This window comes from Macaca fascicularis, chromosome X, assembly GCF_037993035.2.
Source record: "Macaca fascicularis isolate 582-1 chromosome X, T2T-MFA8v1.1".
NCBI classification, from domain to species: Eukaryota; Metazoa; Chordata; class Mammalia; order Primates; family Cercopithecidae; genus Macaca; species Macaca fascicularis.
This window is the reverse complement of record NC_088395.1, coordinates 156,379,893-156,406,972: the sequence shown is the minus strand read 5'-3', so window position 1 is coordinate 156,406,972 and position 27,080 is coordinate 156,379,893. Positions and strand designations below refer to the sequence as shown.

Genomic DNA, 27,080 nt, shown 5'->3' with positions numbered 1-27,080 from the left:
ATCCTGGATTATCCGGATGAGTCCTAATGTAATCATAAGAGGGGCACAGGAGGGTCAGTGTCAGTAGTAGGAGATGTGAGGATGGAAGCAAGAGAGTGGAGTGATTTGAGGAAAGGCCACAAGCCAAGGAACACAGGTGGCCTCTAGAAGCTGGAAAAGGCGAAGAAACAGATTCTCCTTTAGAGTCTTCAGAAGGAACACAGCCTGCTGGTGCCCTGGTTTTAGCCCCGGTGTGGCCCATTTCAGACTTCTGACATCCAGAGCGGTAAGAGCATAAACATTTGTTGCTTTAAGCCACCAAGTTGGAGGTAATTTGTTACAGCAGCCTTAGGAAACCGATCCAGAAAGGAATTGGCTCTTAAGCTCTTACTGTGTGCCAGGCATTGTGCTCTGGGGTTGCCACTGATTGTCTCCTTTGATTCATAGAACAGTCCCCAAGGTTTTGGAAAGCTCTTACTATAATGCCCATTTTACAAATGAGGATTATGGGGGAATGACTTGCCTATGTTCACCCAGAGGAGATGTGATAGCACAAGGACTGGCTTCAGGCCTGCTGGACTCTGGGCTGTGTGCTCCCCAACTGTTGCTGGAGGGATGGAATTCCCCAGATTGGAGGGCAGATTCCTCTGCAGCCATTCAGTGTGGGGGAAGGAAGGTGCTGTTCTAGATCAGGCTGGACTCACTGACTTCCATCACTGACTCTCCTGGGCCCGCCTGGGTGTCAGGACCTTCCAGTGGCCTGCAGCTTGAGCAGTGATGCTTTTTCTAGCACCCCTGTCTGGGCATTGATCCTCAAATTTTGGCCAGAATGCCTCTGGGGCAGTGAGCTCACAGAACACATGGAACTGCTGTGGCTGAGCAGCCTCTCTGTCCCATCATATTCCTTGAAACCCAGGGAGTTTGTAACATCTGTGTCCCAAGGCCCCAGCAGACCTGGACACAGAGACTCAGAAAAGGATAGGGCTTTTGCCAAAGGTCACCTAACTGGGTCAATGTCAGATTAAGGTGGGGCCTGCAGCTCTTGCTTAGCAGCAGCTGGCTCTCCCTTTTGGCTGAGATTGTTGGCCCTGATTTATGAGTCGAACAGCCAAAGAGACCTGATTCAATAGCAGGCACAAGCAACACCCAATTAGCCTGCTGGCATGGCAGCAAGTGTGGCAAAGTGAATTTCTTCACTGGCCCCTGAAAGACCTGTTTGAATAACACAAAGTGTTAACATCGATCCAAGAAGTCTTATTTCCCAGCTACTTGGATTAGCACTGACAATTGCCAGCCTGTGACAAGGGCAGTGGCTGAGAGGCACCTCAGTTCACATGGATGGCCACGTCATCTTTGCCTTTGCATGATACCCCCACAGGGAAAACAGCCATAGCAGGAGAGAGAGGCACGTGCTTCCATCTCACCCAACTTGCATCTGGGTGGAGAAGGCCAGGAGTGGGGTGGGAGACAGATGCTTCCACATCTGTACCCTGTCCTTTCTTCTTGCTGCCAGGACCTCCTTTTGGGCAATGCCAGAGGTATAATTCTAGCGCCTTTCAGAACAGTAACTCAAGAAGATGGGTGTGGTCCCCTTTTCCGAGCTCTGGCTCATTGGGAAACCCACAGGCACTCCCAGGGCAGTTGGGGCCTTCCTGGGGGATTCTAACTGCAGGAGAGCTCTGGTGTTGTAGGAAGTAGTTTTACCACTACTGCCTCCCCTCCAGGGTCCTAGCTTTATCCTCGGGAGCCTCTCAACAACCTTGCCCTTCAGCAGACCCAGAAGGTCAGAGCGGGGTTCCCTGCTCTCAGCGAGAACTCAAGGTCTAGTGGAGAAGACATGGGGGAGCTGAGGCTACCCCAGAAGCCACATGTCCCAAGGAATCATGAGTTAGGACTTCAAGGCCCTCAGCTGTCACCCAAAACTCTGTGAGGCAGGTCTTGTTATCCCATTTCACAAGTGCTGACAGACTGAGGGCAGCTTGCCCAGTGTTGCTCAATTGGAAAGGAGCTGACCGGAGATGGAAGCCCAAAGGGAGTGTGTCAAGACCAGTGCCAGGTCACCATCCTCTGAGGGACCTATTATCACTGAACCACACTTTGGGATTTCTCATTGATTTGCATTCTCATTTGAGAGCCACCATATTTTCATTTCTGACTGATCTTCAATACATTTTCTCTATTCCAAAGTAGTTAATGGTCTATAAATATATTCTTAAATGCACCTGGGAGCTATTTAGTCAGTACAATCTTTATTATTATTCTTACACCGTGGTTCTCAACTACAGTTCACAAACCAGTAGTGTTAGTATCACCTAGAGCATCTTAGAAATTCAAATTCTTAGGCTCTGCCCCCAGATGATTGAAGCAGAGATTCTGGGTATAGGGCCCCGCCAAGACTGGCTACCATAACTTGTGGGGCTCATGGCAAAATGAAAATGCAGCCTCTTGTTCAAAACTTATTAAGTATTTCAAGATGGTGACAGCAAAGCATCAAACCAAGCTTGGGGCCCATCTAAGTAAGGACCCTGTGTGACTGCATGGGGTGCACACTCATGAAGTCAAGCTTCTGCCCATCAACTGTGTTTTTACAACCACTCCACGTGATTCTGTGCCCATTCAGGTGTGAAAATTGCTTCATTTACTCCTTTTCATTTTAAAAGTAATAACTGTTTGTTAAAGAAACCAGGAAATATAGATATATGCAAAGAAGGAAATGAAAAGGAAAGAGAACCACAGATGATCTCACTACTCAGAGATAAATAAACTGTTAACTCTTCATCATATTTCCTTCCTGTCTGTTTTCTTTGCACATGTTTTAGGGTATTATGTACATATGTGATCCCACCAAACTTTTAAGGGTGTACCATGTTCTCTTCCTTAACATATCATAAGTGTGTTCCACACAGTCAGGTCTTCTTCATAATGGCTGCATATCTGTGTCACCAGCTTTTATCCTCATACCCTCAGCTGCACCAGTGTGTGCCTACTTTCTTCCCCAGAGTCATTTTACTGTGGCAGTCTGCTAAACCATTCCTGCCACATGTACAAACCTGGAAACATGAGAGTCAATATTCACTGAGGTAAACTTTGATGAAAAGATAAATACTCTTTTCTTCCATGTCTTGGGCAAACAATCCAAGGTGCATTCCATTGTATCATCAGAGAACTCCCAGTGGATCTGAGCTTTACTTGCCCATAGCAGTGAGCAACTCAATAATACACCTTAGATTGGCTTTTCCTCTTTTCCTCTTTCATTTTTTCCCAGTCCTTCCCTCCTATTCCCTGGGACCATTTCCCAAAAGAAACTTGTCTCAGATTCTACTTTTGGGGAGAATGCAAGCTAAGACAATACTCTTCTAATCAAATGGGTGAAGCATCATTGTCTTAAGCACTCCCACCTTTTGGACACATAATTGGTTCTTGCTTTTTCTCTATTTTACACTGATGTGGACCTTTCTTGGTATGAAGCTTTTCTGTATCTAGCCAAATTTCTCGGGACAGAATCCCAGAGATAGAATTAATGGGTCATAATGTTGATCCTTTTTTTTAGGGTTTCCATCCTGCACTGTTTAAAGCAGAGCAGGTCAGCTTCTGGCTGGCCAAGCTGCCACTTAATCGATCGAAAATCTCTTGATCAAGCTTTCGTGGTCTGAAGGTGTAGGAAGCATGGCCTGCATACAGTCCTCATACCATCTACCAAGCATGGGTGGCAAGACCACATCAGAGGTGGGGACAAGGATATGGGCATATGAGTTTGCTGTGGCTGCCATAACAAAATGCCACAAACTGAGTGGCTTCAACAACAGAAGTGTACTGCCTCCCAGTTCTGGAGGCTGCAAGTCTGAGGTCACACTGGATTATGGACCCACCCTATTCCTGTATGACCTCATCTGAACTGATTATATCTGCAGTGACCCTATTTCCAAATAAGGTCACATTCTGAGGTACTGGGGCTTAGGACTTCAACATAGGAATTTTGGGAAGACATAATCCAACCCCTAAAACGGGGTTGTAGCCCACACAGGAGACTCTACCTTGGGCCCTGTCCCTCCATGGAATCAATGGGAACCAAGAGAGGGCTCTCCTTTGATCTAGTCCCTTAGAAAGTTATGGGAAGAAGGCCAGGCGTTGTGGCTCATGCCTGTAATCCCAGCACTTTGGGAGGCTGAGGCAGGCAGATCCTGAGGTCAGGAGTTCAATACCAGCCTGGTCAACATAGTGAAACCCGGTCTCTACTAAAAATACAAAATTAGCCGGGCATGGTGGCACACACCTGTAGTCCCAGCCACTCGGGAGGCTGAGGCAGGAGAATCATTGGACCTGGGAGGCGGAGGTTGTGGTGAGCCAAGATTGGGCCACTACACTCCAGCCTGGGCAACAGAGCAAGACTCCATCTCAAAAAAAAAAAAAAAAAAAAACCCACAAAGTTATGGGGAGAAAGAGCCACAGCTCCTTTCTGTAAGTGGATGTGGAGTGGAGCTTGTCTTGAACCAGTGCCCTGAACCAGGGTCCTAAGGCCACCAGGCCAGCACATGTCCCTTCCAATGCATGATACCCCAGTGGGACCAGAGGAACCACAGAGTAGAGCCCATCTAGCTCAACTCCTCATTTCTCAGAGAGGAATCTGAGGCCTTCAGAGCGCAAAGAGCTCACCTATCACAGAACAAGAAAGTGACAGTCAGGCCTGGCACCAGGTACTCTGGACTCCCATGCATGCCCCACAGTTGACTTTCTCCTGCTTTTTCCTCTTAGCACAGACTCTCAGAGCCATGAGAGTCCAACAGAAGCCCAGACAGGATTGGGATTTGCTCAAAGTTGCCTAGTGAGTCAGTGATGGGGCTAGGACTAGAATCGAGGTGTCTTAACTCCTAGCTCTATGCCCTTTCTGGAACCCCTACACATACTGTCCAGCCCTGTTTCCCACATCACATACCACTGACACTTTGTTAATAGGGGTGTCACAGCAAAATTTTCCAGTTGAAACTCACTTAATACATGCTAAATTCAACAAAGTTAAACTGTAGGGCTTCTCAGGGTCTTTTCTTTGCCATGTGCATTGGGATTCTCCAAGGCAAGAGTGGAATCTGCAGGGTTTTCCCAGCTGCTTTGACCTCAGAACACCTTTATCTGTGAACCCCTGTTGATTTTTCTCTAGAACCCCAGGATGGGCTTCTGAAACCCATGAGAGCCTGGAGGTCTCTTTGCAGGGCAGCAAGTGATGTGTGGCATGAAGCAGAGGAGGGGTGAGAAGACGAAGGCCATCAGACCCAGGCCTGCCTTTGGTGGACTCAAGAACTGGAACCATCGGTGGCCTCAGTAAGAATCATTCAAATCTTCTCTTAGCAGAACCCCTTAAAAAGCTGCTAATGCATTCTGTGCTGAGGTCTTGTAGTTGTATTTACCTCATTACAAGAAACAACTAGTTTTCTGTTCTCACCCATACCTACCCTAGCGCTTCGCAGCACCTGCACCCTTTAGCTTATAGCCAAGAAAAATGCAGGACACTCATCAGGCCAATTTCTCTCCTCATGACAGAGCACAGTTTTCCCAGAGAGAGAGACTGATACTTTCCTCTAGCCAGTGAAGGGGATTCAAATTGTCCCATGGGAAGGATGTAGGAGCCTCCATGCTAGCTCCTGGGGGAGGAGCCGGGCCTGATCCTGCCTCATGTACCTTCAGCCTGTTCCACTTGGCCAGGGTTGGCATGGACAGTGGTATTGCCGATCTTTAGTGCTGGGCCCTTTTCAAAGAGGGGCTGATGGCTAGGAAAGGATGAGGGTTTCTCTAGCAATTCCTGAAATGATTTCACCATGAGGTCCAACTTCGAGGGTATTAGTGTAAATAAGGCAAACACACAGAGATGAAATATCCCTTCCAATCAACTTGTTTCCCAAGCTAAGGGAACGTGTGTTTGGCAAAGAGGTTTAGCTAGAGCCCAAGCTTGGCAAACCCAGATGGATGTGGGTAATGACCTTCAAACTCCCAAGGTAGAAAACAACAAAAGGAGGAATCCCAACCATGGGCTGACCTTTGCATGCAAGAATATGATGTCATCTCCTAATAAATATCTTCCAATGCAGCTGCTCATGTCTCAGCTCTCAAGGCAGCCTGAGTACTGCATATGTTCTATAGTAGATTTAAATAGGCATTATGAAGCATTTCAATTTGAAGACAAAAGGTGTGGATTGAGGTCCATGTGCCCAATGGAGTCTCACTGTTATTCTACAAAATCTAGTAAGGTAGATATTTCTTCCCTTTCACAGATGAGCAAATGGAGGCATGAGAGGTGAAGTGTTTTGTCCAAAGACCACACAACTCATTTGTGACAGAGCTATACTAGGCTTTTAGAAGCATTGCATCTGTTATAAGGAAGAAGAGGCTCTGAATTGGCACCCTTGGCTGGCAAGGAGAGGGGAGAAGAACCAGCCAGGGGCTAGGGGTACCATGCAAGAGCCCAGATCTCTTCTCCCTGCTCAATGCCCAAGGAGAATGAGAGAAGGCTAGAAGCCAAGCAGGCAGGAAACACCCATTATCAGCATTCAGGTCTCTTGTCATCGAAGGAAGTCTGTTCTCTGCCCTTGCTTCAGGGGAATTTAGGAGCCCCATGCAAGTCGGCTAGCTCAGTGACTTCCTGCTCTCCACCGGATGGGAGCTGGCATATTGCTGACTGGGGGGATTGGGGAGAGGATAGGCAAGCCAGCTGATCTCGCAGTGCATGATAAAAGGTGTGTTCTGAAGTTGGCAGAATATCCTGTTTCATTCACGAAGCACCCAGCCGGAAATAGAGTGAGAGCTCTTACATGCGGACGCCCTGGCGAGCTTGGAAAGTGAGAAATAGAAATACTTCAGCCACAACATTTTCTATCCCAACTTCAAATGGGAGAGTTACGTAATTGTCACTTAGTCATACTACTAACAGGCACAGGAAGGAGGGGCAAGACTGGCTGTGGTGAAAGCCCCACTTCTCAGCATCTCTGGAATCAGGTGACTAGCCATATCTGTGCTGCTCAGGGGCCTAGGAGATAGAAGTTGGGAGACAAGAGGAGCCTGCTCCCCATGTCATCCAACTGACAACAGCTGGAAACAAGAAGCCATGCTTGGATCCCCAAGATGAGCACTTCAGTCGCAAGCTGTGGAAGCAGGTTTTCCTGGAGCCCATTGCAAGAACCAGCTCCAAGGCTGCCCTGGAAGGTGGATGGGGGTTTCCGGCTTGGGAAGCCTCCAAGCTTTTGGAGGGCGTCTGCTTAGGATGGAGGCTGGGGTTAGGACCACCCCCTCCAAGGGGCCTCACCTAATGCCACAGCCACTGACAGCCTCAACTTGGCTTCTGGACCAGAATCCTGCTCACAGTGAAGGGCTAGTCAGGGGTGACAACACTCCAAACCTCAGAGCCCCCCCCAAAATGGCATTAATTATGTTGATAACCCTGAACCTGATTTAGTTGTTGATCTAAAAATTGAGGGAGAGAAGGAGAAATAGTCTACTGAGAAAATAAAAAATCCTGTGGAGGATGGATGAAAGCTCCCCAGAATGCCTGAGACTGGGTAATTTCTTTATAAATTTGATAAAGAATAAAACAGTATGCAAATGGACTACCACACTTCCCAGTTAATATATTGGGAAGCTGATGCTTACAGCCAGACAGATCTCTTCTGGGTCACACAGCCTGTGAGGGGTAGGTAGATGCAGGGATTGAAGTCATGGCTCCACCATACCATCACATTGCCAGTTGTGGCACAATAAAGTGCTCAGAATATTTTCTGGAGTCTTATAGAAAGTGGTAGAGGAAATTATAGGATGGGGTGGAGGTGGAGGTGGAGGCAGAAGAGATGATGTTGGTGGAAGTAATGATGGTGGAAGGTATAGAAGTTTGGGATGGAGGTGATGGAAGTGATGGTGATGATGGATGGGGAGGTAGTAATGATGGTAGTGGTGGTAGTGGAGTTGGTGGAGATGAGGGTGATGATGGTAGAAGTGGAGGTTTTGATGCTGGAGATATGGATGGTAGAGGTGCTGGTGATGGGAAAGGAGGTTCTTGCATAGTCCCTGAGTCATGTGGCTGTCCTTGGGACCCTTGGTAGGGGAGCTGAGGTTACTCGGGGGAGAAGGCAGAAGGAAGGGAATGGTTAGTGATAGGAAATAGAGAGAGAGGGAAAGGAGTTTACTGAGCCCCACTGTATACATCTTGGGTAGGATGGGAGTGGCATTTGGCATTGGTAATCACTCTGGGCTGGGGAACATGTGAGCACCTGAAGGTTCAGGCTGCAGCATGGTTCTTAGTTATCACTTGACTGTTCCTCCTGGAAGTTCATCTCAGACAGACCAGCTGGGGCTGTGGGGGGCTACAGTCTGGCCCTCTTCCTCAGCCTAGCTAATGGGAATGTTACCACATGAAGTCCTCACCCTGTGTTATGCCCTTCAACAAGCAGAGGCCAAGATGGGATTATTATCCAAGGATTTTCTTTCTTTTTTTTTTTTTTTTTGAGATGGAGTCTCACTCTGTCACCAGTCTGGAGTGCAGTGGCGTGATCTTGGCTCACTGCAACCCCCACCTCCCGGGTTCAAGTGATTTCCCTGCCTCAGCCTCCAGAGTGGCTGGTACTACAGGCGTGTACCACCACACCCAGCTAATTTTTTTTTTTTTTTTTTTGTATTTTAGTAGAGATAGGGTTTCACCATGTTGGCCAGGATGGTCTTGATCTCCTGACCTCGTGATCCACCCACCTCAGCCGCCCAAAGTTCTGGGGATTACAGACGTGAGGATTTTCTTTATAAGAAATGCCTGTGAGAAAAATGAGGAAGTAGCCCAGGAAGTCTGAAGAATCACCACACCACAGTGCAAGGCTGACCCCGAGTGACAGAGAGAGAAGAAAGGTTGTACTAAAGTGTCTAGACCACCGTGCAGTCTAAGAAAGGCTTGGCAAGGCCATCAGGAAGTCCTCAACAAGAGTCGATCACCAGAGGAGGCCCCTGTCTCCCAGGAATGACCTAATTTGGTACTACTGCCAGTTCAGCCACTGGCCAGAAACAACCTGTGGGAAGCATGGCCCCCGTGCAAACACAGAGATGGATTTCAGAGCACACTTGCTGGGGCCCCAGGTCAAGGCCTCCTCTTGCAGTTGGGCATCTGTGAGGTGCATTCTCACGGTCACCACACACTCCTTTGCTGCTCACCTGTCTCTACCAGCTTTCAGGTGGCTCAGAGCTAGCCAAAACTTGGAAGTGACAGAGGTGGCTCAGAGCTAGCCAAAATTTGGAAGTGACAGATAACCTTCCGAACTGAATTTAAGAACTTTGGCTTCTAGCCCAGGCTCTGGCCCACTACTCATGTCTCCCCAAAGAGGAAGCTGGGTGCTTTATTCCTTGCAAAGGCAGCTTAGGTTGAGTGACTTGCTTTGGAGTTTGCTTTCTATTTTAGTGCAGAATGAGGCAGCCTTTTGCAAGGCACAGGAACTAGCCCAGCTGCACAGGAACCTCTCTTTTTAATGCACCATTAGAGATCCACTTACAAAAACCTCTACTAAAGAGACTTCTCACTTTCTTACAAGGGCAATGACACTGCTACCTTCACTTTCATTTTGGTTCCAGAGTCCCGACTCTTTCTACTTTGTTGCTGGCCTGTTGGACCCCTTGGATGCTTTTAGTCTATTCTGACTCCCATTCATATCTTTAGACTCACTCTGGTACCAGCATCTAGATCATCTCCAGAGCACTGAGACACACACGGTGGAGAGAAACGACAGAGAAAGAGATGCACACACACACACACACACACACACACACACACAGAGAGAGAGAGAGAGAGAGAGAGAGAGAGAGAGAGAGAGAGCCGTACAACTGTATACCTGTTGGAGAGGTGAGTCTTATGTGAGCTAGTGACAACATATCTTAGTGGGAAAAAGAATGTGGTGGTGGAAGCAGGAGGGGAAATGTGTATTTGATTGTAGTGGAGGGGAGCAGATGGGGAAAACAATCAAGCTGTTTTTCCTACTCCCCCAGAGGGAAGCTACACTCTCAGAAGAGGAAGGAAAAAAGGAAGAAGGAAGTGTAGGAAGATACAGGAAGGACCTACCTCAGACTAGGGCTAACCTTTCATGTTCCTTTGTGCACTGGAGCCTCCCAGTCTGCAGAAGTAACTAACACACGCTCTACCTTTTTATTCTGGGGCCCACCAAAGACAGAAGACCCCTTTGGGACTTCCCAGTAAATGTGCTGACTCACCTATGTCCTTCACAAGCCCTACAGGCTGGTCACACCGGATGGCTCCATCCTTGTTGAATGTGTCCTCTACTTTTTGACTTTTGTGATTTTTGTCACATTGTTTCTGCAATTTGGAATGTCCTACCCAGCTCTCTGCCCCCATCCATTCTTCTATGTGGCAAATCAAATGCCCCCTCCTCCACGAATAAGTCCTCTTGAATTGCCTCAAGGATAATGACTCACTTCCCCCTCTTATCTCCAGGAGCAATTTGCTTTTAACTCATTTAACCCTTTATTGTTCTGCTGTGTACATCACTGTTTCTGATTATCCAAGCATGCTGATGGAGACTATTCAGACAAAAACAGAAAAACAGAAACAAAGAAGTCAAGGGGGAGAATCACCCATAATTCCCTCTCCCAGAAAGAACTCTGTTAACATTTTGGCATATTTCCATACATAGTTTCTTTACTATATATACAGATTTGTATCCTTTTCTTTTTCCATGTTTCATCTTTTTGGGTGTCCTGGAAGCAGAGCCCAAGACAATATTTTGGTGCAGGTAGTTTATCTTGGAGATATGATAGTTAATTTGATATGTTAACTTGGCTGAGCTACGGTTCTCAGATATTTGGTCAAACATTACTCTGGATGTTTCTGTGAGGGCATTGTTTGGATGACAGCATTTAAATAGGGGGTCTTTGAGTAAAGCAGGTTGCCCTCCATTATGTAGGTGGGCCTCATCCAATCAGTTGAAGGTTTGAATAGAACAAAAAACTGACCTCTCCTGAGCAAGAGAGAATTCTACCAGCAGATGGCCTTCAGACTTCATCTGCAGCAGCAGTTCTTCCCTGAGTCTCCAGCCTGTCAGCCCACCCTGCACGTTTTGGACTTGGCAGTCTTGTAATCACATGAGCCAATTCCTCAAAATCAATCTCTCTCTCTCTCTTTCTCTCTTTTTCTCCACAGTCTGTTGGTTCTATTTCTTTGAAGAACCCTGACTAATACAGGAGGTGATCCCAGGTAGCAGGTATGAAGGGGTGGGGAGCATGATACAGGGAAAGAGGGAGCATCAATGTTAGTGTATGCTACTGAAGGAGCTGCTGTGGGCAATCAGAATTCTGTCAGGGCCTCCTGGGAAGTGCCTAGAAAGCGTTCCATAGTTGCCTGCCCATCTGAAGGGTGGGAGGCTGGAGTATTTATCCACCGGCCCCTGGCTGCATCAGCCAAGGGTTGCTCCTGGAGCCATTAACAATCCTGCACTTCCAGATTGTGTTTATAGGCCAGCTGGGAGGGCTCCTGCAGCTTCGCAGCTTCAAGTAAAACTCTGGAGCTGACCATGCAAAGACAGGAGGCCTAATCTCCAGGGGAGATGGTGTCAGTGGTAGGTGAGTCATAGCTCCCATGGAAGTGTACACTGCATTGTGACCGAAACCGGTGGGAATGTGATGTGGGGCATCAGATATGTCCACTACCCCCATTGGAACAGACATATTGCCCCACGTCATTTAAAATGCTTTAATATCATTCCTTTTAATGGATGCACAATGTTCCACTGCATGGATGTGCCAGTTAAGTTGTTTCTAATATTTTTATCTTATAAATAATGCTGCAATGAACACCCGTTATACTAGTCTGCTCAGGCTGTCATAACAAATACCATAGTCTGGGTGGCTTAAACCACAGAAACTTATTTACTCACAGTTCTGGAAGCTGAAAGTTCAAGATCAAGGTGTGGGCAGGCTTGATTTCTCCTGAAGCCCCTCTCTTTGGCTTAGCAGATGACCATTTTCTCCCTGTGTCCTCATATGGTCTTCCCTGTGTGTGTCCCACTGTCCTAATCTCTTCTTTTTTTTCCCCTGATGAATTTTATTTTATATATATATATATATTTTTAAATATTTTTTATTATACTTTAAGACCTAGAGTACATGTGCACAACGTGCAGGTTTGTTACATATGTATACTTGTGCCATGTTGGTGTGCTGCACCCATCACCTCGTCAGCACCCATCAATTTGTCATTTACATCAGGTATAACTCCCAATGCAATCCCTCCCCTCTTCCCCCTCCCCATAATAGGCCCCGGTGTGTGATGTTCCCCTTCCCGAGTCCAAGTGATCTCATTGTTCAATTCCCACCTATGAGTGAAGACATGCGGTGTTTGGTTTTCTGTTCTTGTGATAGTTTGCTGAGAATGATGGTTTCCAGCTGCATCCATGTCCCTACAAAGGACACGAACTCATCCTTTTTTATGGCTGCATAGTATTCCATGGTGTATATGTGCCACATTTTCTTAATCCAGTCTGTCACTGATGGACATTTGGGTTGATTCCAAGTCTTTGCTATTGTGAATAGTGCCGCAATAAACATAAGTGTGCATGTGTCTTTATAGCAGCATGACTCATAATCCTTTGGGTATATCCCCAGTAATGGGATGGCTGGGTCGAATGGGAGAAAATTTTTGCAATCTACTCATCTGACAAAGGGCTAATATCCAGAACCTACAAAGAACTCAAACAAATTTATGAGAAAAAAACAACCCCATCAAAAAGTGGGCAAAGGATATGAATAGACATTTCTCAAAAGAAGACATGCATACAGCCAATAGGCACATGAAAAAATGCTCGTCATCGCTGGCCATCAGAGAAATGCAAATCAAAACCACAATGAGATACCATCTCACACCAGTTAGAATGGCAATCATTAAAAAGTCAGGAAACAACAGGTGCTGGAGAGGATGTGGGGAAATAGGAACACTTTTACACTGTTGGTGGGATTGTAAACTGGTTCAACCATTGTGGAAAACAGTATGGCGATTCCTCAAGGACCTAATCTCTTCTTATAGGGATACCAGTCAGATGAGATTAGAGCCCACTCTAATTCTCCACATACATTCTGGAGTACTTGGAGAGTTAGGGCATTAATATATGATTTTTTTTGGGTGGGGGCACAATTCAGTCTCTGAGCACGCTCAGTTGTTTCTGAATTTGTTTATCCCACTGAACTGTAATCTACTCAAGGGAGGTAACTGGGAGCCGCTAAACCCAGTTTCCCCAGGGTTCAGCACTGAGCTACTGTTGTATAGTATTGTGGACATTAACAATACTACCACTGACTGCAAGAGATGTTGATGGAGCACTTGCCACATGAAAGGCACTTCATGGACTTTCTTCCTCTCTTTTAATTAAAAGAGTATACTTTATATACTCATAATTAACTAGTAGTCTGTTGTTGGTATTGACAACATGTTTATGCCCCTTTACCCTCCCCCATTTATAATATAATTGTCTTAACTATTTTCTCTATGTACATAGAGAACTGCATCAGAGAGTGTAGTTTTTGTTTGTTTGTTTGTTTTGCTGCAACTGCCAACATAATTCAGAAAACTCAAGAGGAGGAGGAAAGTCTAATGCATTTGCCCATATTTTTATTCTTTCTTCCTGCCTGATGTCCCAAGATTCCTTCTTTAATCATTCACTTTCCCTTTCTATTTAGAGAGCTCCCCTTGGCCATTCTTTTAAGGTAGGTCTTTGGGTGACAAAGCCTTTTAGTTTTCTTTCAGAGGATAGTTTTTCTGGATATTGGTTTCTGGATTGACGGTTCTTAAAATATGTTGGGTCAATTCCTTCTGGCCTCCATGGTTTCTGATGAGATATCTGCTGTCATTCAAATTGTCTTTTCCCAATAGGGAAGATATCATTCTTCTGAACTCCAGTCATGATTTTTCCTTTGCCTTTCATTTTCAGGAGTTTGACTGTGATGTGTTGTGGCATTGATTTCTTTGAATTTATCCTGTTTGGGATTCATTTAACCTCCCGAGGTTTCTGTTTTTTGCCAAATTTGAAAAAATTACAGTCATTATTTCTCCAAATACTTTTTCAGACTCATGGTCTTTTTTTTTTATTCTCTTCCTGGGACTCCGATGACATGAATATTGATCTTTCATTATAGTCTCACAGATCCCTCAGGCTCTGTTTATCTTTTTCCACTAAATTTTCTCTCTGTTTTTCAACTTGAGTAAATTCTGTTGTTCCACCTTCAAGTTCACTGATTTTCCCTTTGTCATCTCCAGTCTACTATTGAGTCTATCCAGAGAGATGTTCATTTCAGTTATTGCGTTTTTCAGATCTAAAATTTCCTTTGGGTTCTTTTTTATATCTCTCATTTATTTGCTAAGATTGCCTGGATTTTTATTTGTTGCAAGCATGTTTGTAATTGATTTCTGAAGTATTTTGGTGACAGATGCTTTAAAATTCTTGTCAGAAAATTTCAGCATCTGATTTGTCTCAGTGTTGGTGTCTGTTGATTGTCTTTTTTATTCAAGTTTTAATTTTCTTAGTTCTTGGTATGCCAAGTGATTTTGATTGTATCTTGGACATTTTAGGTATTATGTTGTAAGACTCTGGATTTTGTTTAGGTCTTTTGCTATCACAGGCCTTATCTGATACCACTTGTTGGGGTAAAGGAAAGTGCTGCCTTGTTATTGCTAGGTGGGGTTGGAAGTCTACGTTCTTCACTTAATCTCCTTTGACACCCTGGAAGGGGCTTGGGGAACCTTGTTACTACTGTGTGGAGGTGGGATTTCAGGTTCCCCACTAAGTTGTCAATGATGCCTCACTGGCTAAACTGCGGAGAGATACCGTCTTACTGCTCCCTATGTGGCCCCCATGACACTGTGGGTGGTGGTCTCCTTAGTGCTGGGTGGGAATGAACATTCCAGCTCTCTGATTGGTCTTCTTGGATGCCACCTGAAGGGGAGGTTGGAGTGCCTTGGTCTAGCCTGGTGAGGGTGGAAGTATAGGCTTTCCACTCAGTCTTTGCTGGTAGGGAAGGGGTGAGGACCATAGCGTTTTCTGTGATGGCTGGCTGGAATAGAATCGTTATTTTGTAAAGGTTTTCTGTCTTGCTAGGCTGCCCCTTTCCCAGTCCTTTGGCTAGAGAAAGAAGGCTTTTCTTTGGGGCCTTTTTTGGTCTGCTCCTGCAGATGTTTCTGGGTTGCTGGTTTCCTCGGCTCCAAATCTGGGACATGTAAGGTAAAAGGAAAACCCAGGGAGCACACCCCTGTGTTATTCCCTAGGTCCTACAGTCTCTAGCTTGTCTAATTTCTTCTCTCTGCCTTTCAGAATCTTTGTATGTTTGTTTTATTTATCACGTCCAGGGGTTTAGCTGCATTTAGTGAGAGAAATAGGGAGAAATATGTCTATTCCCTCTTGTTCCAGCTAGATTTTATCTCTTTTAACACCCATAACAACCCTGTGAGACAGGTACTAATGTCCTCTCCATTTTTAAGATGAAGCAAATGAAGCCAGGGGAGGTCAAACAGATTTGAAGTGCTAGAGTCTGGGCTAGAACCAGGACTCTTAACTCCTGGTGCAGAGTTTATTCAATGACATAAAACACATTTCCATGTGTCCCATTTTTTTTGATACCCAATAAAACACTGGCAGGACACAGCAAGAGGGGATCAGCTTGTCATCAGGTAGTTGAAAGGAGAGGTGTTTAAAAAAACTAATGGACTTGATGTCAAAGAATGAACCCAGGATAGATAGCAGGTGTAGGGTTTCAAATCAAAGGTTTGTCCCATGCATGGGTGTTTCATGATAGGCAATGGTTTTGCTCGCCCATGCCTTCTGAGGGCAAGGAATGGGATCCTCTCACATGCCAATCTTTCTGGCCAGCATGTCTCTCACCTGGATTTCTCAGCATAAGGTCCTGGTTCACAAGTTGGAAAGATAGATGGGCAGGCCATGAAAGCATCATGTTGAGAGCCAAGGAAAAGCCCTGCAGGCATTTCCAAGCACCACATCAGTGGCAGCAGGCCTACACACTTCTCTTGCTCCAGGGGGCACTGGTGGGCATGGTGAGAAATGTGCAGGGCTGATCTGTGACACTCACTGCCTCTTTGTGTCCTTGGAAGCACTTACCTATTCTTTACCTCATTAGAGACTCGACTTCTGTTATTATTATTATTCCCAGTCTACACATGAGGACTCTGAGGGCTAGAAAGGAAAAGTGGCTTGTTGAAAGTTCTGTAACTCCTAAATGTTTGTGTATCTGACTTTCCTATTATTGAGAAGCCCCTCAGTGGCTGATGGGGGGACCATACTTGACTCAGTTCCTAGTCACCAGCATTGAGCTCAGTGCTTGGCACAGAGGTGATGCAGTACTTTCTTCCTGCTTTCCTCCTATCCCTGGCTCAATTGTGGGTGGGATTCAGGTGGGGGCTGGAACCCACTAGAGAGTTTCAACTCTTGTTTGTAGGCAGGAAGCCAAGCCCTGGGTGCAGGCAGAAAGCAAAGATGAAGAGGGAGCCCACTATAACCAGCCCATCTGATCTTGGGGCTTTTGACATCTGCCCCACTCCCTACTTCCAGAAAGACCAAGGGATGGATGACCTAAGGCTTGGCATTAACCAAGAGGGGCATCACTGGCATGGCAGCAGGGTCCATGGGCAATGGTAGAGTCTTTTGCTGCCTTCTCCCCAGTGTTTAGAAAAATCTTGCGTATAGGCCTTTAGCAACCGTACCCCTTCCTGCCCTACCTGGTGCCCTTTGAGTGGGACTAAGCTGGTGACTCCATGTTAATTACAAGTGTTCAATTACAGGGCCCCAGACAGCGGCTGAGCAGACATATCTCATGTCATATCTTTTTAGACCAGGCTGAGTTTATATATGTGCTGCTAAATAGAAATATTGCTATCGGATAAGATTCATAATAAACTGCTACTTAGTCTGAGCTGGGAGCTGCTCAGGAGACTGGAGGAAGAGGATTCATCTCACTCCTCCACAGTGAGGTTCTTGGTAGCATCCAATAACGCCAGTAATTTGGTGCACTTGGCCACACACACACACAACACAGGCACACACACACGAAGTAATTCTCTGGTGGTGTTTTCCTCCATGACCAGGCAAGAGAGAAACTATTTTACAGCATTACAGAATGACTGTGGGGTGATGGGGCCCATTGTATTTCCGTGGTAGCTTTGTTATGGTGGGCACTGCAGAGACTAGGAAAAGCGTTGTCTTCACTGAGTGACCATTTGGCTTGTCTTGAGAGGGGCAGGCAGCAACATTTTTCCTGCTGACCAAGGTGAGTCAAACTCCTCTGGTCTGTTCGCCTGGCCTGAACCCCACCTACCAGGGCCAGGATTCTACTAACAGAGCCAAAGAGGTGCTGTGTTGGGGGCTTGCCAGGCTGGTGGGATGGTATGGGAGACTGGACATGCCACCTGGCAATTGGCATAAACTGGTCAGGCCTACTGGATTATAGGTTTAGGGAACCCCTTCCTCTGGGAGCTTATATGATGGGAAGCCTGGGGGAAGGGTAGATGCATCAGCTCCATGTCTGCTGTTCCTGGGATAGGCACCCACCCCCAAAGACACTACATGTGATCCAACTGCACAGCTATTACTATCTGAGCCCTGTGGCCTTTTTAGATTTGGTGGCAGAAGGTGTACTTAGTAAGAAGAAAGTCTTCCACTTATGAATCAAATCAACTTTATGTTTTTCAATTCTCTTCGAGAACAAGTGTTTGTATCCAACTAGGCCCAGGGAGGCTGGAAAGTTTGCAATTCTTTACTTTCAACTTATTTTTATTTTTATTTTTATTTTTATTTTTATTTTTAGAGACAGGGTCTCAACTATGTCACCTAGAGTGCAGTGGCTATTCACAGGCACAATCATAGTGCACTGCAGTCTTGAATGAAAGTTTGCAATTATTGATTGGACTTCTGATATGTAGCCTTTTGGCCTAGCATCTTCTGTTAGTGCTCAGTTAAGTCACAATTCATTGAACTCATACTACATGCTAGAGCCTGCATATAAATAAAGCATCTTCTTGAACCTTCACAATCAACCTGCCAGGATGTATGAGTTTTCTGTAACAAATTACCAAGAACTTGGTGCCTTAAAATAAGAGTAATTTATTGTCTCACAGTTCTGGAGGTCAGAAGTCCAAAATCAGTATCACTTCACTGAAATCAAGGCGTTGGAAGGGGAGAATCCTTTCCTTGCTTTTTCCAGCTTCTGGTGGCTTCTGGCATTCATTGGTGCAATGACTGGCTGCTTGTGTCACACTAAAATTCCTGTGTTGAAATCCTAACCCCCAATGTGATGGTATTAGGAGGTGGGGCCTTTGGGATGTAATTATGTCATGATGGTGGAGCCCTCTTGATTGGCATTAGTGCCCCTGTAAAATGAACATGACAGGGCTCTTTGCCCTCTTTCTGTGGTGTGAGGATACTGGAAAAGTCAGCTGTCTGCAACCCAGAAGAGGGTTCTCACCAGAACCCACCCATGCTGGCACCTTGATCTTAGACTTCTGGCCTCCAGAACTGTGAGAAATCAATTTCTGTTGTTTATAAACCACCCAATCTATGGCATTTTGTTATAGCATCCTGAACTGACCAAGACACCTGTCTTTGTGGTTGCATCACTCCAATCTCTGTCTCTGTCTATTCTCTCTTTTATAAGGACACTTGTGATTAAATTTATGGCCCATCTAAATAATCCAGGATAATCTCCCCATCTCAAAATCCTAAAATTAATCACATTTTGTGCCATATAAGTTAATGTTCACAGGTTCTGGGGATTAGGGGCTGATATCCTTTGGGAAACATTTTCCAGCCTACCACACAGGGGCTGTCGCTAGTTCTCCAGGGGGACAAGATGAAGAATGGCTTCCAAGCAGAGGCATGATGGAGCTGTGAGCAGTTGGGCATTGCTGAGATGGAGGGGGCCGGCTCACGACAAGGGTACAGTGAGTGAGTGCTCTGCTCTGAAGTCAGAGTCCGTGTGGGATTCCTCTGTGTTCCTCCCATAAAACAGCCTAGCCCAGGGCACAAGTCAGTACTAGGTCTCAGGCAGGCTTGAAAGGAGGCACAAAATGGAGGAAGGATGGAAGAATGAGTGGATAGATGTACAAATGGAGGGCTGAGGGGACCCATGAACATGCCTGGAACCCCTCAGCCTATCCATCTGCATTTCTCCATAATCAAGATTGCTCATCACCGTCTGGAGGCTTTTGCCCTTTATCCAGTATATCTCATTTGCTTTGTTCGTTGATTCGGATTCAGAGCTGAAATGTCTTTGGAAGCTGAAATGCCAGGCTGCTGTAACAAAGATTCCTTGAAAGAAATACCTTTGGAAGAAATGCCTTCAACAGTCTCTATAGCTCCACTCACTAGCCCAGGAGCTCAGATACTGACCAGGTGTCTGTATTCTCTCCCTGCGGCAACAGGGCCAGCTTCACAGGCACTCCTCTTTCCTTCCTAGGCAAGGCCTCTGTGTTTTTTCCTGCACAGAAGGCTGGAGCCATGGGGGTGAGGCCTCTCTCTCTGAGTCTCTTGAATTTTACTCCAGCATGGCTGCCATCCTGGCTGGAGCTGAATTCAGGCTTTTCTTTCCCCGAAGAGCCTGTCCTGGTCTCCACGCCATCCCTATTGAAATCCAGTTCAATGGCAACACTGTCATTGGAAGAAAGTCTCTCTCATTCTTAGATGCTCAATTCTATTTAGACTCTCCCAACTTAGTCAGATGAGCTGTGGTAGTGTGTCCTTCCTGCAAGCAGAATCCGCTTCTGAAGGGCTTTCTGTGTTTTGAGAGCCTCATGCTCCCTGCGGCTGTATCCTTCAGCCGCACATAGGTAACCATTGCTGCTGAATTACACCTCTCGTGTCTGAGCTTGAGCCCCTGCGTGACCATGGAAGGCAGAGCACGTTTCTGGAGCAGCCTCATTGTTACCTGTGTCTACAGAGAATAGTAATCTTGGGTGGCGGACATGATAGAAAGAACACAGGCTCTAGAGTCACACAGATCAGCATTTGGCTCTTAATTACTCCTGTGCTAGCTGTGTGACTTCGGGCAAGCCATATACCCTCTCTGAGCCCCACAGTCCTCATCTGAAAAGGGGGGGTGTAATTAATGGTCCCTATCTTATAGGGTTAATGTGCATACTGAATAAGGCAATGACTGTCAGTGAATGCGAGGGCTCCTCTGTCCTCCTCCTGAACTCCAGCTCTTGGCAGTGAGCCCCTGGGAGGGTGACCTCTCCAGGGCTGCCCCGCCCCCACCCCCGGGAGAGCTTTGGAGCAGGCTGTGGAGGAGTGTGTGTGGTGAGAGCGGTGGGTGGACAGGACAGATGCACTCAAAAGGCAGGGCCAAGTCCGGGAGCAGGTGGGCTGCATAGGGGTTGAGAGGAAAAAGGGCTGAGAAGGCACATGTCTGTGGCAGTCATGTCCCCTTCTTTTCCTACAGCATGGACTGGAGGTTGTGTTCAGGACCTGCCCATTCCCTCCTCAGAACTCACACAGAAGTCTCATAGGATCACCTAGGCATTGTATTAGTTGGGATTCTCCAGAGAAACAGAGCCAATAGGAAATTCTCTATCTAACTATCTATCTCTCTCTTTTTCTTTGTCTGTCTATCATGTGATTGTGGGAGCTGACAGGTCTGAAATCTGCAAGGCAGGCAGGCTAGAGATTCAGGTAACAGTTGATGTGTCAGGCTTGGATTCAAATACTGGAAACTGAGGCAGGGTTTATGCATTGCAGTCTGGCTTTGGGAAACCTCAGTCTTTGCTCTTAAGGTTTTCAACTGATTGGATGAGTCCCACTCACATTATCAAGGATTGCTAATCTTCTTTCCTTCAATCAACTGATTGTAAAAATTAATGGCATCTAGACTGACAAAATTACTGAGTGCCACAGCCTAGCCAAGCTGACACATATAATTTTCTAAACTTGTGTAAATTTTTGAGGTAAGAGTGTAATTTTGTTACGTGCATAAATTGTGGAGTGAAGTCATGGTTTTTAGTGTATCCATCACTTGAATAATGTACATTGTACCCATTTAGCAATTTCACCCCACCCCACCAGTGGGAGTTAAATAATGTGTGCACATGGACATAGAGCATGGAATGATAGATACATGTAATTAACCATTATGGGTACCTTAGCTGCCGGCTGCAGCCTTTTGTCAGGGTCAGTGTCTGATCAGACAAGCAAACCCCAGGAGCCTGGATATTGCTCTTCAGATGTGAGATTGTAACAGTATTTTTGGTGGCCTCCAAGTCATGTCACCACATAGTGGCCAGACACTGGGGGCTGAATTCCTGGTCACACTTTAAACTTCATCTTTCTGAGCATGTTCTCCCTAAATGGTGAGTGTGGGGCACAGGGGCCAGGCAAGGGAGTTGGGTGCCTAGGCTCTTAATATTTTCCCCTTTGGCAATTCTCTTTTACCCTTGAACCTGGTGGATAATTTCCATTGTGTTTCTTGGTCTCCCGTCCTTGGTAATACACATATGGCAAATTCATTCCCTTTGAGGCAGCTCTTTACTGCAGATTGTCAGTGTTTCAGCCATGTGATGTGGCATTGGTTGCCTTCAAAATCTAGGATGTGAAGGGTTCCTTGAAGATCAGGAGGTGGGTTGATGTACAGAACCTCAGTGTTCTCAAAATGTCTCTGCTCCCTACCCCAACCATACACACACACATGCACACACATGTGTGCACACACAAATGTGTGCACATGGAGACACACTTAAGATGCTCACCAAATGCTAGAAGGAATGTTTTGAGGCCTTCAAGGTGTTTGGACTTGGATTCTGTGACACGTGCAGTGAGCTGGGTTCCACTGGGTTAGGTCTGAAATGGGTCACAGGGGATTTTTGTTTTAATATACCGGGACATGGCAAAGTGTTGGATATGGTGAGGGAGTTCTGAGTGTTTTCCTCTTTTGACAGCTGAGAACAAGTGAATCCTGTGAAAACATTGGTGTTGATATAGGAGGGCTGTAGAAACACCAAGAAAGGCCCAAATAGTGGTGCAGCAAACCAAAAAAAGTCCTCCAAAAGATATCCACATTGTGAACCATGGAACCTGTGAATGTCACCTTATGGGGCAAAAACGGGACTTTGTAGGTGGGATTAAGAATCATGAGAGGAGAAGGTTACCCTGAATTACATAGGTGTGCCCTGAATACAATTACAAGTGTCCTTCTAAGAGAGAGGCAGAGGGAGACTTGCCACAGACACACAGAAGAGAAGGCCTTGTGTCCACAAAAGCAGAGATTGGAATGGTGAAGCCATAATCCAAAGAATGCCAATAGCCACCAGAGGCAGAAAGAGGCAAAGAACACAATCTCCGCTGGAGCCTCCAGAAGGAGTGGGGCTGTGCTAATACTGATCAGCCCGGCGATACTGATTTTGGACTCCTAGCCTCCAGAACGGTGTGAGAATAGATGTGTTGTTTTAAGCTCACCAGTTTAGCATACTTGGCTGTAGCAGCCCTTGCAAACTGACACAGGGGGCTGATGTGAGTACTCTTCTCTGCAAAAGGAGGGGCAATCACGAACTGGCTACAGTGGGAGGGCCCGTGACGATGGTCCACATCCAGCTTCTTGCTGATGGGGAAACTGAGGATCAGAGAAGGGAAAGGCCTCACTGAGAGTCCACCATGAGGCAGTGGCTGACTGAGACCAACTCAAGTCCCCTGCCTCCTGGGGTGGGCAGGGGTGTAGCCTGCAGACTTGTTCTTTCCAAGGGATTTGGCTTCCTGCCCTTTGTTTTGTTTTGTTTTGTTTTGTTTTGTTTTGTTTGAGGCAGATTCTCGCTCTGTCGCCCAGGCTGGAGTGCAGTGGTGCGATCTTGGTTCACTTCAACCTCTGCCTCCCAGATTCAAGCGATTCCCCTGCCTCAGCCTCCTGAGTAGCTAGGATTATAGGCACGCACCACCACACCCAGCTAATTTTTGTATTTCTAGTAGAGACAGGGTTTCACCATGTTGGTCAGGCTGGTCTCAAACTCCCGACTTTGTGGTCCACCCACCTCAGCCTCCCAAAGTGCTGGGATTACAGGCATGAGCCCCTGCACCTGGCCATCTTCTCCTTATCTTACAAGATTCTCTACCCAGGGATTCTCCCACTGCCTGTGGCTTCCCTGTCACCAGTGCTCACTAGGGGAAAATGGCTTTATACCTTTTGTCCCCCTGAGTCTCAAGGCCTGAAGCTCTTCTGGACGCTGTTCTGGTCTAGCTTCCTGTGGGCAGGACCAGGCCCACTCACTGCCAGTCTTCAGACTTCTGCCTGACTGTCTATTTGTCTGGCTCCCCTGCTCAGCCCTCTCTCCACCAGATAACTCACCTTTTAGCTGGCTGCTCCTCTCTCACCCACAGTCTCTCACTTGCCACAAGAACACACTTCAATACCATCAGCACTAACACCAAATACACAAAAGCTTGCTCCTTTCTGCACTTCAAAGGATCTGTATTCCTCAGTCAGCCATTCCAAGGCCAGTACCCCATTTGGTAGGCTGTCATCTTTCTAGTACTGACCAGCCCAAAAAGCAGGAGAAAAGACTGGCTGGCTGGCACGAGGCTCTCTCTCCCCACTGGCTGCTGACATCCAGCATGCCACAAAGTGGGGAGCCCAACCTTGACCTCGCCAGCACATTGTTTCACCTACACCACTGCCCCCAAGGCCGCCACCACACCAGCACCATGGCAGCCAGGAGCAGACGGAAAGGGCACTGCTACTCATTTGAAAACAAATGCCATTGCCTAAGAAAGACAATTCTGGACCTTCAGTCCCAGGCCAGCCCTCTGGAGAGCTGAGGACATTGCTTAAGACTCCTACACCTGCCTCAGATGCTGTGGGCTTGGGTACCCTCCCCATTTGGGGCCTGTCTTCCCCAGAAGACTGTTGTTTATACCTAGGCCTCTTACAGCATAGAACCCAGAGTGAACTGAGCCTTATAGGGATGGAGGGGTATCAGGACTCTCACCTCCTTCATTCTGGGGATTCTACCTCTATGAATGCACACCATGGCATGTCTGGCTGCCACAGCTCCCTGCTGACTCCTTTCTCCAAGCTCACTTCCACTGCCACATTCTGGGACACTTGGTTTAGGCTCTGTTAGTTGAGGCTCTCACATTACTTCCTATAACTTTGTTCTGTTTGGCCCCGATTCCTTGGGGCTCCTGGGGCTGGAGTTGGATACAATGGCTGCTCCTTTCACCTCTGTGTCATTCATAGTTCACACTCATGTCTTCTTGTTCCTCCTGTAGGGTAAGGTCCCATTTCCCTAAATAATTATATGAGTCCTGAACCCAAACTGCAGACCTGCTAAGTTAGAACTCTGAAGGTAGGCAGTGCTCCAGCCCTTTCAGGACTGGATATATTTCAGCAAGCAAAGTTGCCTCTGAAGTGTATCTCTACAGGGCAATGTTGACTCATCGATTGCCATTATATTCTTCCTATAGGAAAAAAAAATCTAGTTGTCTGAGACCAAAGCCTTTTGGTCAGAACTGGGCTAAGGTGAGGTCTTATCCAGGGAACTTTGTGCTGGGGCTGAGGCCATATTTGTGTCCCCTTGGAACAACCTTCCCTCCTTTAATTCATTTATTGCAGTTGCTATAACAAAGTACCACAGATTGGGTGGCTTAGAACACCAGAAATTATTCTCTCACAGATACAGATGACAGAAATCTGAGATCAAAGTGTTGTGGGGCTGTACTCCTTCTGAAGGCTCTAGGGGAGAGGGCTTCCTTGCCTCCTCCAGTCTCTGGTGGCCCTAGGTGGTCCTTAGCTTGTGGCTGCATTGCTCCAGTCTCTACCTCCATCTTCACATGTCCTCCTTTGTGTCTGTCTCATAACGATACCTGTGATTACATTTGGGACCCACCCAGATACTCCAGAATAATCTCTTAATCTCAAATCATTGGCTTAATCACTTCACACACTTTTGCCATATAAGACAATATTCACAAGTTCTGAGAATTAGGACACGGATATATTTTAAGGGGCTACCATTCAATCCATGACACGCCTTTAGGATCATTCAGTAGCCCCACCCTGGGGTACCATGCTAGGGGAGGCCCTGAGTCTACCTTCCACGCTTCCAGCTTCCAGGATGGGCCTATATCCTTGCATCTGCTTTACATACTGAGAGTCCAGCACGACACTGCCACAGGCTGGTTGGCAGCTGCTGGGCCACCAGGTGAATGGGCCAGGAGGAGATGTGGTATTCATGGGTAGCACAGTCAATGAGGGTAAGGAAACACATTAGTGATGTTCCAGCTTGGAGTGACAGTGGACCTGGGGCTACGAAACAACATGGGCTTATTAATGGACATTTAGACCCTAAAAGCAAGAGAAAATGCACCATAGTGCTGCAATGTGGTATAGCAGCAGAAGAGACAGGACAATTCTGAGGGCTGCCCCCAAAGCATCATATCCATATCCCAGAACTGGAGGCAAAGATAATCCACACAGCACAGGAAGCTGTGCAACTCTTTGGTTCTAGATGGCGTTGACCTTGGCCTATGTGGATAGGGGCTGTCTCCTGTAGGACTGTCTGCCACATTATGCAGATGATGAAGCAAGACTCTGGTTTTGTCTTTCCCTCCTTTTCCAAGCCAGCTACTCTGGACCTTCACTCCCACTCCTCATCCTGAATCAATAGGAGGCTCTCCTGTCGGGCTTCCTGACCCCTCTCCAGTGCCAGCAGACTCAGGCACTTCAGGGCCAAAAGTAGCCTTATTTCTTTGCTCTAAAAGCCTCCATCATTCTTCACTGTGAAAAGTGGTCCTTCCTAGCCTTTTATAAGTCATAGACCACCTAAAAAATGATCGTATCTGTGAGCAGATGAGGCTACTTCGACCTGGAGTGGTGATCTAGGTACTGATTGTTCAAACTGGGCACTGGCTAGACCTGCTGACCATCAGCTCTGCTTGCAGCCACTCAGGGTACCCAGTGCAGAGGCACTGGGTGAAGGATGGCATCCAGAATCCTCCCAGGGAAACTGAAAATCCTTTGGGAGCCAGCCCTGCCTGCCTCAGTGAGGGAGTCTGACTTTCCTTGATTCATAGACCTCCAATTGTCCACACTGGCCAGACTGGCTGGTCAAAGCCTTCTGGACAGTGCCACATGCATCCCACATTTGGGTCCTTGTGTCTGTTGTCCTGTCACACAAGATGCCTTCTGCTTCACCAAGTCAAATCTTTCCCATCTTATCGGGCCAGGTTTGGGGGCTGCTTTGTCTGGGAAGCCTTTCCTGGTTGCTTTAGAACCTGTTTTAATTTGTTTTGAGTCTCTAACAAAAGACTCCTGCGTGGTTGTTTAGTTGTTGCATGTGTGTGTGTGTTGGTGTTGACTCTCTCGCAAGTTTGGAAAGCAGAGGTCAAGCCTGGTCCCTCACTGCATTCCCCACAGGTCAGCTCAGGGCCTGGAAGGCAACAGGTACTCAATAATGACAGCAAAATGGGCTTGAGTGAGGGACAGAGTGACCTTTCTCAAATCTAATTATGCTCTAGTTAGCCACAGCTGCAGCTCTCTCCAAATGAAGATGAGGCTTGGAATCAGGCCCTGCCTAGCTTCCAGCCCCTGCTTTCATCCTCTCCTAACTTCTGACCTGCAGGCCCAGCCCCCGGAACTTGTCAGTCCCCCACAGGGCCTGGAACCGTCTCTAAATCTCAGCTGAGCTCATTCCATCTTGGCCCAGGCATTGGAGCTCTTCCCTTACTGACTGATCTCCAGATCCTGGTGTGCTGTCTGCCATGAACTATTGCCTGCCTCTGTTTACCCATCTGTTGCAATGAGCCCAGTTCTTGCTCCTGCCCTACTAGGCCTCCCTAAGGGCTGCTGGTGGTGTGCCTAGGAGCTGCTATGGACTGAATTGTGTCACCTCAAAATTCATATGTTGAAGCCCTAAGCCCTGGCATGATGGTGTTTGGAGATGGGGCCATTGGGAGGTAATTAGGTTTATGTGAGGTTCTGAGGGTAGGACCCTCATGATGGGATTAGCGCCCCTATGAGAAGAGACACCAGAATGTTTCTCTCTCTATCTCTCTCATATATATATATATATATATATATATATATATATATATATATTCCCAGTGTGA

The 27,080-nt window shown here is 46.8% G+C and overlaps 1 long non-coding RNA gene across 1 annotated transcript in view; it reads right to left on the bottom strand.

Annotated features, from left to right (window-relative positions):
• LOC135969072 (uncharacterized) overlaps positions 1 to 27,080 on the bottom strand; it is a 190,167-nt gene that overhangs the window by 3,866 nt on the left and 159,221 nt on the right. The window lies entirely within an intron of this gene.